Here is an 18,083-nt window from a genome sequence, read left to right on the forward strand (position 1 = left end):
TATGCCAGGAATTAACAAATTTGCTGTGGAAAGGCAAATGGTGATTCTAATTTTTTTTAAGTTTTTATATTTATGTACTTTGAAAGGCAAGAGTTACAGAGAGAGAGAAGAAAGAGAGAGAGAGAGAGAGGGAGGGAGGGAGGGAGGGAGGGAGGCAGATCATCCATCTGCTGGTTCACTCCCTAAATGGCTCTGCCAGACCAAAGCCAGGAGCCAGGAGCTTCTTCTGGGTGTCCTACATGGGTGCAGGAGCCCACGCACTTGGGCCATCTTCTACTGCTCTCTGAGGAGCGTTAGCAAGGAGCTGGGTCAGAAGTGGAGCAGCTGGGACTCAACCCATCACCCCATATATGGGATGCTGGCATGGCAAGCGGCATCTTTACCCGCTATGCCACAGTGCCAGCCTCGCGACTATAATTCTTAAAGACTGTGGACCCTAAGATCCATATTGCAACTATTCAACTATACTGCAGCACAGAAGCATGACTATGTTCCAACAAAATGCTATTTATAAAACCAGAAACTTTTACCACCTAGCTTGCCTGGAAACCATTTCAGTTCTTACCTTCAACAGTTTTTCTTATCTTTGGAAAAAGATACTGTACCATAAGTTGCAGGCTTTAAAAGTACTGGCCTGTCATGAGCTCTGGAAATGGCTTTTTTTTTTTTTTTTTGGACAGGCAGAGTGGACAGTGAGAGAGAGAGACAGAGAGAAAGGTCTTCCTTTGCCGTTGGTTCACCTTCCAATGGCCGCCACGGCCAGCGAGCTGCGCTGATCCGAAGGCAGGAGCCAGGTGCTTCTCCTGGTCTCCCATGGGGTGCAGGACCCAAGGACTTGGGCCATCCTCCACTGAACTCCCGGGCCACAGCAGAGAGCTGGCCTGGAAGAGGGGCAACCGGAAAAGAACCCGGCGCCCCGACCAGGACTAGAACCTGGTGTGCCAGCGCCGCTAGGAGGAGGATTAGCCTATTGAGCCGTGGCGCGGGCTGGAAATGGCATTTTTAAGAGCCTCCCTAATATGAGTCAGAGCAAAGTAAGCCTTTTATCCCCTACTTACCTTAACTACTGCATTACCTTAATCGTTCAGAAGTCACCACCTCTTCCACTGCACCATCACTCACATGAAGATCTGGTGGACTCTAAAACTTTTCAAAGATACCCTTCACAGTCCAACCTACTGAAGGTTACAAAAGGAAAATTATCATTTGCATATTCTATGACCTTCCTCACATGCAGCTTGGTCAGCCCCCATTGTTGACCACAACATTGAGAGACAATGGCAGGTACTAAAAGGGAGAATGGGAAGAAGAGAGAAGAACACAAGCTGTTCTTTTAGTTTAACCTAATCACATTTGATGCAATTTTTTTGCATTATAATGGGGAAAAATCCAACAAACATTCATAGTACATTATACATTTACTAGTTATGTATTCCTTTGTTCAAAGGAAGGCTGAAGTGCCACATCATGACTGTTTTTCCCTTCTCTTCTCTACCACCAACTAGGGAACCCACCCAAACCACGACAACTTACCAAGGCTTCTCCGATATCTCAACAACCCATACCTGTTAACAGTGATTCATCCTGGCTCTCCAGTGAACTCAGTATGAGTGACAGGTAGATCTTCATACAGTTCTTGACCCAGGAAAAGGTTTCTGGCTGCCCAGAAATCTGCATGTTTAAAGCACCCCAGGTGATTTTATGCATTACAAAAATTTATATCATTGAAATTTCCATCATCAGGACAATAAAACTAACTATGATACATATCTTCCAACGTAAAATAAAAATGGATTTCTGGTTCACATGGCCTGTTTGGATTAAGAAGCACTAAACAGAAGACACAGTACTGGCTTGGATTCAAATCCATTTGCTACACCAACTAGCTATCATGTTGAGCAATTTGCAACGTCTCCAATGCATAAAAATGGGAGAATGGGGGCCGGCATTGTAGCATAGCAGGTAAAGATGCTGTCTGCAACACAGACATCTCCTATGGGTAGTAGTTGGAGTCCTGGCTGCTCCATTTCAGATCCAGCTAATGTGCTTAGGAGAGCAGTGGAAGACGGTCCAAGTGCTTGGGCCCCTGTACCCACGTGGGAGACCTGGAAGAAGCTCCTGGCTCCTGGCTTTGGCAAGGCACAGCCCCAAATATTATGGCCATTTGGGGAATGAAACAGCAGATGGAAGATCTCTCTCTCTCTCTCTCTCTCAGCCTCCTGCCCCCTCTGACTCTAACTCTGCCTTTCAAATAAATAAATCCTTTTAAAAATGAGAGCATGGGAAAAGGAGAGGTTAGAGGTTAGGTTCTTTACACTATAATCTGTGTATTTTAAGATCTGTTCTCCTATCATAATGGGGCAAATATCAAGTGTAATTGCCTGGTGCCTATTAAGACACCACCTGCCCTGTTCCTTCCCACTAACTAGGCAAGTCCATCAAAGCCACTAACTACTCACCGAGAGTCCCCAATGACTTGATAACCTTTCTCAATTCTCTAGTAACCTCACTTGACCAGGCAGGGCTCTCAATATACCTCTTCACCAGTGGCATGGTTTCTGATTACATCTGGTGTCACCTGCAGGATAGAAGCAAGAACAACTGTAAGGTGGAACAGTCATGATTTGAGATGTAGCTGTAATCTTACTACCTTAGTCAAGTCATCTATGTGGCCACACCAAAGACTTCAGATTTCTGCTCCCATTTTAAATGGGATAACATGGTACAGAAAGTACCCAGTAACTATACCAAAGTGTTAGATAGAACTCAAATGTAACTCTGGGCTCAAGACCACGCCCTGTCATTTACAATTTCAACTCCCACCAGGACTCACCTTATGGTTAAGTGAAAAGAAACTTAACATGACCTGTTCCCTAACCTAGCTGTCTGGGCTATCAAACTGACCCTAAGGAGCTAGGCAGGCCAGTGGCTACTCCCCTACCCCTAAGTCACTAGGGAGCAGGCCTCTGAAATGCAAGACCACATAAGACAAGCTAAAAAGATACCCAAGGGTCTTTTCTTTGCAAGAAAGCAGACTCTGGCCTGCAAATTTCCTTGTTCCTAGCCATTCATCATAAAAAGAAACCCAGAAATCTGGCAGTTCAGCAATGGCCCAAAAAGCCCAGACTATTAACTGTTATCATTAGATTCTGACAAGGTTTCCTGTTACTCAGTGAGAATGCAGGTAACTCTCAACTCAAACCCCAGGATGAGCCAAGGAACAGTTTCCCAGGGCTCATTTTCAGCTGTTGAACCTATCACCAGTGAAAAAGTATCTGTCTTCTAATCTATTATGACCATGATACCAGGCAGCAAAGCTCTCCTACCATGGTGGGGGTGGGAGCCTGGTGCTACCTAGCAAGGGAGAGAAGCAGGAGCCTTGATAAATTCCATCTATCTCTTTCTTAGAGCAACTAAAGCCCCAAAACCGCCATATACTAGACCAAGATCTGCACACCCATAAGCAATAGCTGTCATCAGCACTTACTGTAGTTTATTAAAACCCAGAGGGAGCACTGACATTGTGGCGTGTCAGGTAAAGCTGCTACCTGCAACATGGGCATACCATATGCGTACCTGTTCAAGTCCCAGCTGCTCTACTTCTGATCCAGCTCCCTGAGAATGTTCCTGGGAAAGCAGCAGTAGATGCCCCTTGTGTTTGGGCCCCTGCTACCCATTTGGGAGATGCAGAACAATCTCCTGGCTCCTGGCTTCAGCCTGGCATAACCCAGACCATTGTGGCTATCTGGGAGTGAACCAGCAGATGAAATATCTCTCTGTGTGTCTCTCCCTCTCTGTAACTCTGTCAAATAAACAAATCTTAACCCCCCCCCCCCAAAAAAAAAAAAAGACCCAAAAGGACAAGGGTGAGAAGGGAATGTATAGTGTACAGGAGCTATTAGGAAATAAATATTAAAATATAAACCCTGACCCATGAAATACCTGCATTAAGGATCCAAGAATAGAAAAGGGGCAGTTGTAACCCCTCTGGCAGTGATCTTGGGACTGGCACTATGGTGCAGCAGGTTGGGCCACATCATGGGATGCCCACATCCTACATCAGAGTGCTGATTGCAGTCCTGGCTCTTCTGCTTCCAATCCAGCTTTCCTGCTAATATCTCCTGGGAGGCAGCAGACAATGGCTCACGTGCCACCCATGTGAGAGACCTGGATGGAGTACCAAGCTCCTGGATTCATCTTGGCACAGCCCTGGCTGTTCTAGGCATTTGGAATGAAGCAAAGATGTAAGATCTCTATACCCACTCCCTCCCCAGCCTTTCAAATAAATTTAAAAAAAAAAGTGATCTTAATTCTACCTCTCCTTTCCCTTACTCCACATCTAGCTCTTTCCCAAACTAAATTGTTGCATCTTCCAAGCCCTTCATCACTCCCATTGCCTCCACTTCCTTTCAGATCAACACAATTCAAAATGGAAATTAGTTTCAATATTTCTCTAACTTTAAACATACAAATGTACACCATAAAAAATGTTGAGGCCAGCACTGTAGCATAGCAGGTAAAGCCATTTCCTGCAGTGTCTGCATCCCATATGGATACCGGTTCAAGTCCCAGCTGCTCCACTTCCAATCCAGCTCCCTGCTAATGTGCCTGGGAAAGCAGAGGAAGATGGCCCAACTCCTTGGGCCCCTGTACCCCTGTGGAAGACCCGGAAGAAGCTCCTGGTTCCCAGCTTCAGATGGGCCCAGCTCCAGCGACTGCAGCCATTTGGGGAGTGAACCAACAGATGGAAGACCTCTCTCTCTCTCTCTCAGCTTCTCTGCCTATCAAATAAATAAATAAATCTTTTAAAAAAATAAAGCTTCAGAACTATATTCAGGACAGAAAGTAAAAAATCATTTAGAAGTCCTTAAAGTCTAACATTTTGGGTATGTTCATCTAACAACTTTCATGGACATGTACAAACAGGAATTCTTATTTTGCAAAAATTAGGTGAAACTACATTACTGCTCTGTAGCCTTTCTCAGTTAATACAGGAGGAGATTTAACTTATGTTCAAGCAAAAATAAAAATAAAAGATAATGGGGCTGGCACTGTGGCATGGTAGGCTAAGCCACCACCTGTGGACCTGATATACCATAGGGGCGTCAGTTCGTGTTCTGGCTGTTCCTCTTCCAATCCAGCTCTCTGCTTATGGCCTGGGAAAGCAGAAGATGCCCAAGTGCTTGGGCCCCTGCACCCACGTGGGAGACCTGGAAAAAGCTCCTGGCTCCTGGCTTCAGATCAACCCAGCACCAGCAGTTGCAGCCATTTGGGGAATGAATCAAGAGGATGGAAGACCTTTCTCTCTGTCTCTCCCTATCTGTAACTCTACCTCTCAAATATATAAATAAAATCTTTTAAAAAAAAGAGAGATAATGTAGTGGCAAGTGCATGGCACAGCCATTATTAAGTCACCACTTAGAATGTCCATACCCCATATCAGAGTGCTGGCTGAAGTCTTGGCTATTCCACTTTCAATCTAGCTTCTCCAGATGATGACTCAAGTACTTGGATCACTGCCACTCAGAAAGGAGACAAGCTCCCTGGCTGCAGCCTAGCCCAGGCCTGGCTGTTGTGTGGATTTGCGGAGTGAACCATGTTTGGAAGATTTCTCTTTGTCCTTCTACCTTTCTTTTTAAGAAAAGGTTTATTTATTTTGGGGGGGGGGGGGATAGAGATCTCCTATCTGCTCGTTCACTCCCCAAATGGCCCTAAGGATCAGGACTGGCCCAGGCCAAAGCCAGGAGCATGGAACTCCAGCTAGTCTCCCAAGTGGGTGGCAGGAGCCCAAGCACTTCGTCCACCTTCCACTGCTTTCTCAAGTACATCAGCAGAGAGCTGGATTAGAAGTGGCGCAGCCCAGACTCAAACCAGAGTTCATATGGGATGTCAGCAAGGTGGATTAACCAGCTGGGGCACAACACTGTTCTCCCCACCCCCACCCCACCCCTCTGCCTTTCTAATAAAATGAAAATATATTTAAAAAAAGTTTTTAAAAGATATGAATATGGGGCTACTGTTGTGGTGCAGTAGGTAAAGTCACCCATATAGGCACTGGTCCGAGTCCTGGCTGCTCCACTTCTGATCCAACTTCCTGTTTATGACCTGACAAAAGCAGCACAGAGGACCCAACTGCTTAGAACCCTGCCACCCACTTGGGAGACCCAGATGGAGCTCCTGGTTCCTGGCTTCAGCTTGGCTCAGCCCAGCTCTTGCAGCTATCTGGGGGAGTGAGCCAGAGAATGGAAAAATCTGACTCAAATAACTAAAAATCTTTAAAAAAAAATTAAATCTTCCAGGAACTTTTTTTTTAGAAGATTTATTTATTTATTTGAAAGGCAGAGTTACAGAGAGGGAGAGGCAGAAGCAGAGAGGGAGAAGCCTTCCATTCACTGATTCATTCCCCAAATGGCCATAACGGCCAGGGTGGCTGGTCCAGGCCAGAGCCAGGAGCCAGGAGCCAGGAGCTTCTTCCGGATCCTCCCATGTGGGTGCAGGGGTTAAAGCACTTGGACCATCTTCTGCTACTTTCCCAACCACATTAGCAGGGAGTTGAATTGTAAGTGGAGCAACCGGTACTCAAACCAGTACCCGTATGAGATGCTGATGTCACAGGTGGCTGCTTTACCCACTATGTCACAGCACCAGGCCCCTTCTATGAACTTTTTGAAGCTCCTTTGAACTGCATACCTCTTTCCAAGTCAAATATTCATCTACAAGACTATTTTTGTTTTTAATAGCTATGTTGTATCATTACATGAATACATCAAAATTCATTTAACCAAATTCCTACTCATAAGCTGGTTATGTTTTTCCACTAATTATTGCTATTAACACTATGTACATGTCCATATCTAATCTTATAGAATATTATTAAGCATACATTTGGGGTGTATGCTTAAACCTTTACTAGGTGAATTACAAAGATGTGTAAAGACATGTCTCTACACTTGAATTTAAAGGGGGCAGACACAAGCAGGCAACATTAACCATTATCATGTCCATGATAAAACTAAAAAGAATTTCTGTTCATGACACATCCCTAATTCAATCTGTTGTCCTTGGGAACAGAAAGGTTCAAAAGAATACTACAAGATACTAATCCAAATTTAAAATCTATGTGCTAGAATTCCAAAGAGTTATGCTAATGGTAAATATCAGTTCATTGGCTTTTCAATGACTGTTGTTTCACCTTCATCATGTTTAAAAAAAAAAAAAAAAAAAACAGAATCAAGTGGAAACTGCTCAGAAACCTTGACCCAAAGTCAGAGAAATGAATGAAATACAGCGGACCTGGACTTCCACCTTAGCTTCCCTCTACTGTTTGCAGTAAACAACAGTGAAGTGAGTTGCTGTAGCCACTTTCTTTTAGAAACAAAATGACTTCTCTTCTGGGGACTCTCATTCCAGGGCAGATCTACTTATACATAGTTAGGCTTCAGTGGTACTCATGCTAAGTTGGAAGATACTTCTAAGCATCAGAAGAAACTTTTTCAACAACAATGTAAGTCAGATAAAGATAGATACAGATGAGATTAAAACAGATAATGATAGAAGTGTTTTTAAAACATAACAAAGATGAGTTAATGCAATAAAGCAAAAACGGTAAAAGTGTATTGTATTAATTATATAATCAACATGGAGGGCATATGGTGTGCCACTGTACAATTCTGTTTACTTTTCTGTATGCATGTTTGAAAACTTTTGTAATAAAATATTGGGAAAATCCAGCAAGCAGCCTGAAAAAATTAGGCTGTAAGGCCTTTCCCCTCACCTTACTCCTAGACTAGAATGATTCCTACCCAGTGTTCCCCCCTTTTTGCTTTTTTTAGATGTAGCTTTCTTGCATCTGACTTGGAGTTTTCTAACTTTTTAATGAAGTAAACTGAATCACAATGTACTCTTAAATCAGTTACCAAGATAGTGCACATAAGATGGGGGAGGCCAGAGGGGAAGGCTCTTAAAACTCTTGGAAATCCAGGCTCCCTACCTGTCCAAGTCTGACTAAGTGAATATTTCAGAAACCTCACTTTCTCACTTAAAAATCAGCATGAGGACTCCTATAAACATTCCCCTAGCCTCCCTTTCTTTTCTGCCTTATCCCAAATTAATTCCTTACTTCCCATATTGTCGTTGCAAAGAGCTGTGTAGGAAGGAAGAAGACAAGAAGAGAAGGCACCTAGCTGTGCTATGTCCAGTACTTCAAGTCAGGATATGATAAAAGGAATTTCTGCAGTTGAAAGTCAAAACCTGATATTGAAAGACACGATATAATTGACTGACTAGAACACTGGAAGAGGCCTCACAATCTCCTAGTTAAAAAGGTGTTCTAGCTGGCCCGTGTGTAAAACAGGAGAAAGACTAGTCATAAACAGGAAGGAATGAAGCACATAAACACAAGTCTCTGGGATGCTACAGAGACACAGAGACACAGAAACCCCTGGTGAATGCAGTGAGGACAGAAACCGTCACTGCTGAGTGCCGACCAAGAACAGGAGCAGCAGCAATCCTTTCCTACAAAGGCTCTGCAGGCCACAGCACGTCTGACGCAGCCATTCAAGTGGCGCCTGCCAAAGTATCAACCCAGTGAGCCTGGCTAGCTTCCAGTAGCACTTTATTCGTGAAAACAGGCTACAGTGCTTGCTCACCCCTGATCTAGAAGGCAGAGTCCCAGGTAGGAAGACTATCTGGAAGATGAGCTGGGGGAAGTGAACAGAGCCAACAGATGAGAACCGTTCCACAAACCCCAGGCCATGAGAATGAGGCTCCCGCTCTAGTGGTGCGTTAAGGAAGCGAGTGTCAGCAGCAGCAGCATCTGCAAAGACCAAGGACTGAAACCCAAACATGAAAAACAGCATTGTCTCATGAAAAACCCTTAAGATGAGTACACAACTGGAAGGAAATAGCAGGTTTCTGACCACATGCATTTTGAGGCAGGTTGACAGTCCAGAGCCTGTGGAGATCACTTTAGCAGGCACGCAATAAATGTTTGTTGATGAGTCACTCATTTATTCATCCAATAAACATTTACTGAGGCCTACTAATGTGCCAAGCTGGGCTCTGGAGATGAAGACATATCCCTGCCCTCAAGGAGCTCACAGTCTAGCTGATACGACAGGAAGACAGACAGGCATATACACAGACAATTACAATACAATCTGGTAAGTGCTGTAACACTTATCAGGTTGTATTATAATGGCCGATGTAAATTGCTTTCCAGGGGCTGCTGCTCCAAGTGCTGCTGGCTGGCTGTAACGTCAAAAGACGGGAGAAGAAATGGCAGACATTAAAGGTTAAATGCTTTCTAGCTATTTCTAATACCAAGGCTCTCCTGGATCACAGATGGCTTTGGGAACTACACACTGGTATGATCTTTTTTTTTTTTTTTTTTTTTTGACAGGCAGAGTTAGACAGTGAGAGAGACAGAAAGGTCTTCCTTTTCTGTTGGTTCACCCCCCCAAAAATGGCCGCTACAGCCAGCGCTGTGCTGATCCAAAGCCAGGAGCCAGGTGTCTTCTCCTGGTCTCCCACGTGGGTGCAGGGCCCAAGCACTTGGGCCATCCTCCTCTGCCTTCCTGGGCCACAGCAGAGAGCTGGACTGGAAGAGGAGCAACCAGGACAGAACCCCAACCGGGACTAGAACCTGGGGTGCCGGTGCCGCAGGCAGAGGATTAGCCTAGTGAGCCGTGGCACTGGCTTATGATGCATCTTAAGCATAGGATTGCTGAAGACGGGCCTTCAATAAGGACCTTCTCTACCACCTCCTTCTAAAACATGTGCGTTTCCTTTTTGCTTCTTCTCAACTGCCCCACCCCTCCATACACTTGAGCCTTGTTTAATATCTGTAGCTAGCAAAATGTTGAAAAATGGCAACTTACAACTTGATGGATTAACCCAGTGTGACTGTGCAGCAAAAGCAATTAAGTAATGGCTCATTTAGAACCTCTAAATCATGATCAATAATCCTCACTCTTCACTGAAAAAATAAAAATTAGAATGTTGTTAAATATAAAAGCAGAATACGCCACTCGTGGAATAAGTTAGAAGGGTTTATTTAATAAGCAAATTCTCTGGACCAGAAATAACAGAAGCCAGTTTCAGGAAACCAGAACAAGCCTCCTTCCCCAAAAGATCTTAAAGACTGTCTACCTCACCTGTATGTTATAAACAAGAAAAAACAATGGATGGGTATGAAACAGCAGTTAAGATGCCATTTGAGATGCTCGCATCTTATATTAGAATGCCTGGATTCCAATCCTTGATTCCAGCTTCCTGCTAATGCACATCTGGGAGGCACTTGGTGGTGGCTCACACAGGAGACCCAGACTGAGTTCTGGGCTACTGGCTTTAGCCAGGTCCAGGCCCAGCTGTTGTAGGAATGTGGGGAGTAAACCAGTGGATCTCTCTCCTTCTCTGCACATCCCTTTCAAATAAAATAAGTACAATTTTAATACTTATTTGGCTCAGATTTATATAAATATTTGTTTATTTATTTGAAGTACAGAGAGAGATCTTCCATCTGCTGGTTTAATTCCCAAATGGCCATGATGACCACAGCTGAGCCAGGATGAACCCAGGAACCTGGAACTCCATCTGGGTCTCCCATGCACGTGGCAAGAGCCCAAAAAAGCATTTGGGCCATCAGTCCTGCCTTTGCATGGGCACTAGCAAGGAGCTGCACTGGAAGCACAGCAATGCTGACCCCTGGTTTGGCCAGTTTTACACAAAAGTGAGATGGAGTATTTCTCTGTTCCATATCGTTCCTAGTAAGACCTAGATTGTGGCTGGTGCCGTGGCTCACTTGGCTAATCCTCCGCCTACGGCGCCAGCACCCTGGGATCTAGTCCTGATTGCTCCTCTTCCAGTCCAGCTCTCTGCTGTGGCCCAGGAAGGCAGTGGAGGATGGCCCAAGTGCTTGGGCCCTGCATGGGAGACCAGGAGAAAACACCTGGCTCCTGGCTTCGGATTGGTGCAGCGCCGGCCGTAGCAACCATTAGGGGAGTGAACCAAAGGAAGGAAGACCTTTCTCTCTGTCTCTCTCTCTCACTGTCTATAACTCTCTAACTGTGCCTGGCAAAAAAAAAAAAAAAAAAAAAAAAAAACTAGATTGTTATAGCTCTTGGTCTCTGCACCAGCAAATTGGGCTGATGACACCGGTCAATTATTGGTAGTTACATTGAGATAACTGTTTGGTTTCCAATGTCTCTATATGAGGTCAGTAATATTTTTTTTTAATTATTTCAAAGGTGGAATTACAGAGAGGCAGAGGCAGAGAGAGAGAGAAGACTCATCCACTGGTTCACTCCCTAAATGGCTACAATGGCTGGAGCTAGGCCAGGCTGAAGCGAGGAACCAGGACCTTCATCTGGGTCTCCCACATAGGGGCATCTTCCGATGATTTCTGAGGTACATTAGCAGGGAGCTGGATCCGAAGTGCAGCAGCCAGGACTCAAACCCGCACCAATGGGGGATGTGGCACTGCAGGCAGGGCTTAACTCAATACCCCACAGCACCAGCCCCAAGGTCAGCATTTTAAAAAAAAGGATTTGTTTATTTATTTAAAAGACAAGAATTACAGAGAAAGACAAGAGAACTCTCCCACATGGATATGGAAGCCCAAGCACTTGTACCATCGTCCACTGCTTTCCCCAGGGCATTAGCAGGGAGCTGGATGGGAAGTAGAGCAACTGGGACACAAATGGCGCCCATATGGGATGCCAGCGTCACAGGCAGCTTAACCCACTATACGAGCTCTGGGAACCAGTATTTTTTTAAGTTTATCATACCGATTTCCTTTAAAGTCATTATGCTGCTTTTGCCTACACTGTTCCATTCCTGCCAATTGTCAGCTCACTCAGGATGCCTTCTCCAGAGTATTGCAGTTTGTTCCTATTAACATTTCCCACCCCCAAAGCACTTGGTGTTATTTATTAATGTGGACCTTTCCCTGTTGGCCACATCCTTCGCTTAGATCACTTATAAATAAGATCAATCTCTGAACAGATCGGGAGGGAGACTACCGTTGTTTCTCATTTAAGTTGGTTGATTATTGGTAACCAAAGGTCAGCAGCACTCAAAAGTGCTTTCCTTTCAGGTAAGAAGAGGGACCAGCATTGTGGTACAACAGGTTACACCGCCACACAGGATGCCTACATCCCAATTGAAGTGGCAGTTCAAGTCCAAGCTACTCTGCTTCAGATCCAGCTTCCTGCTTATGCCTCCCAGAAGGCAGCAAAGGCCCAGAGTGCATGAGTCCCTACCACCCACAGGGGAGACTCAAATGAAGTTCTTACCTTCTGGCTTCAGCCTGGCCTAGCCCCAGCTGTTGCAAGCATTTGGGGAATGAACCAGAAGATGGAAGATAAATCTATCAGTATCTCTCTCCCTGTCACTGTCCCTTTCAAGTAACTGAAAATAAACATTTAAAAAATAAATAAATTGTTGGGACTGGCATTGTGGTGTAGCAGCATCCCATGTGAGTGCCAGTTCAAGTCCCTGCTACTCCGCTTCTGGTCCAGCTCCCTGGTAATGCGCTTGGGAAAGCAGCACAGGATGGCCCAGGTGCTTGGGCCCCTGCACCCCCGTATCCAGAGGAGGGTCTTGGCTTCAGCCTGGTCTCATCCTGGTGGTTGCGATGGAAGACCTCTAGCTCTGCGTTTAAAAGCAAACAAAAAGAAATTAAAGAAAGAGAAACAAAATGTTAGAAATAAATAAAATGCTATCTATTTAAAGGATCGGCAAATGCTATCTCAAAATGGCAACACAGAAATTGACATGTATCCCACACAGCAACTGTCTTTGGAATCACAAGTTTCTTCAGCGGCCGCCGCCTGCAGTGTTGGCATTCTATAGGTGCTGGTTCGAGTCCCAGCTGCTCCACTTTTGATCCGGCTCTGTGCTATGGCCTGGGAAAGCAGTAGAAGATGGTCTAAGTCCTTGGGCCCCTGCACCCACTTGGGAGACCCGGAGGAAGCTCCTTGCTCCTGGCTTCAGATCAGCGTAGCTCAAACCGTTGCATACATCTGGGGAGTGAACCAGCGGATGGAAGACCTCTCTCTCTGCCTCTCCTCTCTCTGTATAACTCTTTCAAATAAATAAATAAATCTTAAAAAAAATAAAAGAAAAGAAGCTCCTGGCTCCTGGCTTCAGATCAACTCAGCTCTGGCCCTGCCATTTGGGGAATAAACCAGAGGCTGAAGACTCACTCCCTCTCTCTTTCTCTCTCTCTCTGGCTCTACCTCTCTATAACTCTGTCTTTCAAATAAATCCTTAAAAAAAAAAAAAAAGTTTCTTCAGATTCACTGTCACCATATACCAAGAGTGGTACTGGCATCATTGTACAGTGGGTTAAGCTACCACCTGTGACACTGGCATCCCATACAGGAGGCACCAGTTTAAGTCTTGTGATCCTACTCCCTGCTAATGCACCTGAGAAAGCAGCAGCAGATGGCCCAAGCAACTGGGCCTCTGACACCACGTGGGAGACACATACCCAAGCTCCTGACTTCAGCCTGGCCCAGCCCCAGCAGCTGTGGCCATTTGTAAACCAACAGACACAAGATCTCTTTCTCTCCCTCTCCCTCTTTCTCTGTTAACTCTGCCTTTCAAATAAAATAAATCTTTAAAAAAAAATTAAAAAACCAGGAGTGTATTTACAACAAATGACATTTATCATTTACAAATAAGTAACATTCAGGCCCAAATCCAATAACTCACAAAAGGAAAAGCTAGTAATATCTGAAAGTCCAGCCACACCAAATCAGAGAAATGTTTCATAAAACAAAGTTATTATTTTACATGTGAAGTTAGCAAGAACAGAAAACATTTTTAATATCTAAATGGGTGAAAAAAACTGACATAGTATTTTGGAAAGCTATTATGGCAACTCTATAATGTTCAAATCTTTTGACAATTCTAATTATGGAATTCTATAAGGAAATAATCCAAAACAGATTTAAAAATTCATCATAATTTAAAATACTAAAAATCTATAAAATGTTTCTATACAGAGTACCATAAAAGCATTAAATGACAATTACAAAGAAGGTCTAACATGGAAATACACATGTTATAATGTTAAACACAAAATGCAATATAAAAATAGTACATATATAATATATAATCAACTGAATAGAAAAATGCAGAGAATGAAAAGAAATGAACAAATTTATTAACACTAATGATCTCTGGTTGTAAAATTACGGATCACTTTTCTCCACAGTTGGTGGTTATCCTCAGACAAAGCTACAGTGAATATTTATCCAATTTCTAGATGGAAGAGCTGTTCAAATGTAAACAATGCAAAATAATTCACAAAATAGAAAACAAACTGGTCATGATTTCAGAGCCATGCTAATCAAAAACTGAAAAATAAAAATTAAAAGGCAAACAATAACCTCCAGTAGGCATTTACAACATACTACAAGAGTCTGAGGGATAGCCTTTATTATTGCTAGTATAATAAACACTAAACTTAAAACTCTAACAAATAAATCAATAAGAACTACCATCACATGAAAGAAACAAAATTGTTGAGACACATATGAAGGAAAAAAGAACCCAAACTCACTATTATCCATGAAATGAAAAAAAAAAAAAAAAAAACAATAGTGGCTTTTATCCATAAAAATACTTTTTTACAAAAAAACAGTACTTAGTGCTTATGTTGAGTACAACTTGGTACAATCTTTTTAGGAAGAACTTGGCAATACATAATGAGTGTCAAAAATGTTCATAACCTTTGATGTACATAATAATTCCATGTCAATGAAGGTACCCTAACCAAATAATACATGCATTGTTCATGCTTTATTCCAAAAAAAAAAAAGAAAAGGCAACAACCTCTCCCTTACTCTTGGACATTTGGGCCAACCTGCCAAAATATTAATAATACGTTAAAAAAAATTCTCTACTGCACCAAGTGACTGGTTGCCTCAAAGCATTACACCAGATGGCAAATAAGGCAAAACAAGAAGGGTGTGTCTAGCCTTCTGCAAGTCAGCCATTTTAGACCATCTGCAGAACAAAAAACAGGCAAGAGCAGAACAGATAAGGACAGCCACCCTACTAGGCTCCAAATCAACAATTCTCTCCAACCCTGTACTATGAGCTGAGACAAAAGCAAGAAGTAGGTCTCTTTTCTTAAGTGGTTTAGGTAAATAAACACAACTCATAAAGGATGGGTTAAGCATAGTGCTTTAAGAGCACAGGATTCTGGAACCATACTACCAGGATAAAAATCCAGTCTCAGCCATTCAACTGGCTGTGATGCTTTGAGCAAATTACTTAATCCATGTCCTTCAAATCTCTCATCTGTGAAAAATATAACAGTACTTCTATTTCATAGGTTATCGAGAGTACTAAATAAATTATGAAATCTGTAAAAGACCACTACCTGGCACATAGCTTAGTATACAGAGATGTAAGTATGATTGTTATTGTTACAGAAAAAGAAGGCCCAGAGAAGGCAAAAAGACTTGCATGAGATCACAACTAGGATTACTGCACAAGAATGGTCTCCTCATGTCTTCAATCCTGCACCCTTTCTACTCAATATCTATACCTAAGATTAAATTATTGGTTTTAGCGATTAATAACAGATCCTCATTGGCAGCCCTCAGAGATCCATCCAAGCGCAGTGGCCTAAAAGAAAAAAAAAAAAAAAAGGAAAGGAAAGAAAAACTCCAATCCTAATCCTCCCCCCTGAACTGTGCTAAAATAATTAAAGGGGCGTAAGCCCGGGTCCCCTTCATACCACCATTACCATGAACTGTCTTCATTCCCAGGCAGTTATTTGCCCAAATCGCAGGTCTAATGTGTACAAAGCATTTGGAAATACAGCCGAATCTTCACTACGTTCTCAAGGGCAGAAAACCTACAGCTTTCGGCCAACACAACAGAAGATTCTCACACGGCAATCACTGTGTCCTGCTACTCTAATGGGATTAAAGTGTCCAGAGCCAAGTACTGCGGCCCAAGATCAGCGAGCCAGATACGGTGAGACCTCCGAGCGCGTACTGCCCAAATGTGGCCAGTTTCCCAAGTGCTGACATTTTACGCATTTCCTACACACAGCCAGCGGTTGCAACCTTTTACCCAGTCTTCGCCGAGTTGTTTTTTAAACCCCCATTATCGATAGGCCAGCAAGAAGGTAAATTCTGGGCTACGGTCTCGGCGATTTGGCCACAGCCGAGGGCAAGTCCAACTCAGGCTAATCCCTTTACACCACTAAAAACATAGATCGCATCTCCGCAAGGCCCTCCTAACCCAAGATGGCCAAACCACTTACCTAGCCCCGCGCCATTTTGCGACCTTTATTACGCATGCGCTGCGCGCCTCCTCCGACTGCCAGTCGTTCCGTCAGAAATACGCATGCGTGCCTCTCCCTCCCTACCGCAGAACCCGTCACCATGTTGTCTCCAGTACGCATGCGCGCCTTCACCCTCCCTCCTAACCGCGGGCACCGATTTCTAGCAACTTGGCTTTCTTAAGTGCGCATGCGTGTCTTTCCCTTTTAGCCCCTCCCCCGCACAGAAGCCTCGCGTTTGCTTCGCTCGCTCCCCCGCCACAGAGCCCCCTACTCTCTCATCAGGCCTTCTCGAAAATACTGGAGCGCCGCCCCTCGGCACCCCATTTCCCCACTTCTCCGTCCAGCCTCTCAAATACCGTACGCACTGCGCCAGTCCTTTCTCGTTCACTCCCATCCCGCAACGAGCTCCGCAGTTTTATACATACACACATATACACACACACACACACACACACACACGCCTGATATGTGCACGTGTTTCTTCCAGTGTTGTACCTCAGTACCCAAGTATACTCATTACCAGCCTTTCCTAATTTGGGGAGATGTGATAAATTACGGAAGCTGCATACGCGAAGAAGGCGCTGCAGGAACATATCCCAGATCTACATAGGATCTACGCTGATGCCAAAGGAGGGGATAAAAGATTAGATTCCCGTAATCAGATCCGCCAACCTGAACGGGGCGAAGAAAGCTCTCATAAACCATGATGAGCCTAATCCTAAGACATTGCCCTTTAAATACACCTGTTACAAATGAGGAACCTCAGATTTTCTTTTAAACAGGGATCGTTACGGAAAATACCAATGCTCAGGTAACTTAACCCTGGTTAGGAGTCTGCATCCCTTTCAGAATAAGCATTGCCCAATAACCCTTTTGAAGGGCGAAGACCCTTACTGCCTCCCCCTCCCTTTTTTTTTCTCCCCTCCGGAGAACCGAAAAATTGTACAAATTAACGGACTCTCAGGCCCGAGTTCCCTCCGCAGCCCTCCATGTTATATTCTTCCCCTGCGTCGTTCGTTTACCTCCTTGCTGAATCAAGTGTCGAAGTCGTACCAGGAATTCCTAGAGCCGGCCGTCCTAAGAAAGGGTAAAAGCGGCGGAACAGAGAGGGGTGCCGGGGAGGCAGCAGCAGGCCCAGCCGTGCCCTCAGCCGCAGCACTGAGGCCAGAGAAGGACAGCCTCTTGGAGCGCCGCAGTGTGCCTCTGGCGCATGCGCCGCGAATGCCCCCCTCCCCCCGCTCAACCCCTACCCCCCACTTCCATCCCCTCCAGGCTCTCCCAGTCTAACCTTTAGAAGTCGGCCAGAGACTGCCATCCCTTCCCCAGGGATCAGGTCCCTAGCCCACCCTGCTTCTTCCACCTTCCTTCCCTTCGCCTGGGACATAATAACCTCCACCACAGTCCCTTGATTCTATTATCCCCCTTCCATTCTTCGTAGACTACCATTCCGTTGCCAAGTCTCCCTGTTGGAAACCTTTACTCCCCCTGTTGTTCTTGGGGGTCGATCTTCAAATTCTTGGGTTTCCTGCCCTTCTGCAGCTTGGCTGGACTTCCTACTCCTCTCCTCCTGTGCCCAATGTTGCAGATTGCATATTAAAACAAAAAACAAGCACACACACACAAAAACCATTAGATGCACACAATCTTCTCCCAAGCCGCTTTCAGGCTGGGCCCAACCAGTGAGCTTTTGACAAACAAAACCCCTTATTATGATCACCCACAGAGAAGACAGGGGAAACAAAAGACCCCTAGGAGCAAACACTGCAAGGATGTT

The 18,083-nt window shown here is 44.5% G+C and overlaps 1 long non-coding RNA gene and 2 other non-coding genes across 9 annotated transcripts in view; all 3 read right to left on the reverse strand.

Moving 5' to 3' along the window:
* Positions 1 to 17,501, reverse strand: part of LOC103345230 (uncharacterized) — a 43,415-nt gene extending 25,914 nt beyond the window's left edge. For 2 of the 7 annotated variants that reach the window (XR_011385593.1, XR_011385589.1), the window contains exons 1-3: positions 3,943 to 17,325; positions 2,460 to 2,578; positions 1,076 to 1,671 (exon numbers count right to left, since the gene is read on the reverse strand). This is a non-coding gene — a long non-coding RNA (uncharacterized lncRNA). The other 5 variants (XR_011385592.1, XR_011385590.1, XR_011385594.1 and 2 more) reach the window with 5 other exon arrangements.
* Positions 8,974 to 9,036, reverse strand: MIR545 (microRNA mir-545). Its single transcript, NR_162682.1, has one exon. It is a non-coding gene; the product is annotated as a microRNA mir-545 (primary transcript).
* MIR374A (microRNA mir-374a) lies at positions 9,145 to 9,196 on the reverse strand. Its single transcript, NR_162620.1, has one exon. It is a non-coding gene; the product is annotated as a microRNA mir-374a (primary transcript).
* Positions 17,502 to 18,083: the final 582 nt, after the last annotated feature.

Source organism: Oryctolagus cuniculus, chromosome X (assembly GCF_964237555.1).
Source record: "Oryctolagus cuniculus chromosome X, mOryCun1.1, whole genome shotgun sequence".
Classification (NCBI taxonomy): Eukaryota; Metazoa; Chordata; class Mammalia; order Lagomorpha; family Leporidae; genus Oryctolagus; species Oryctolagus cuniculus.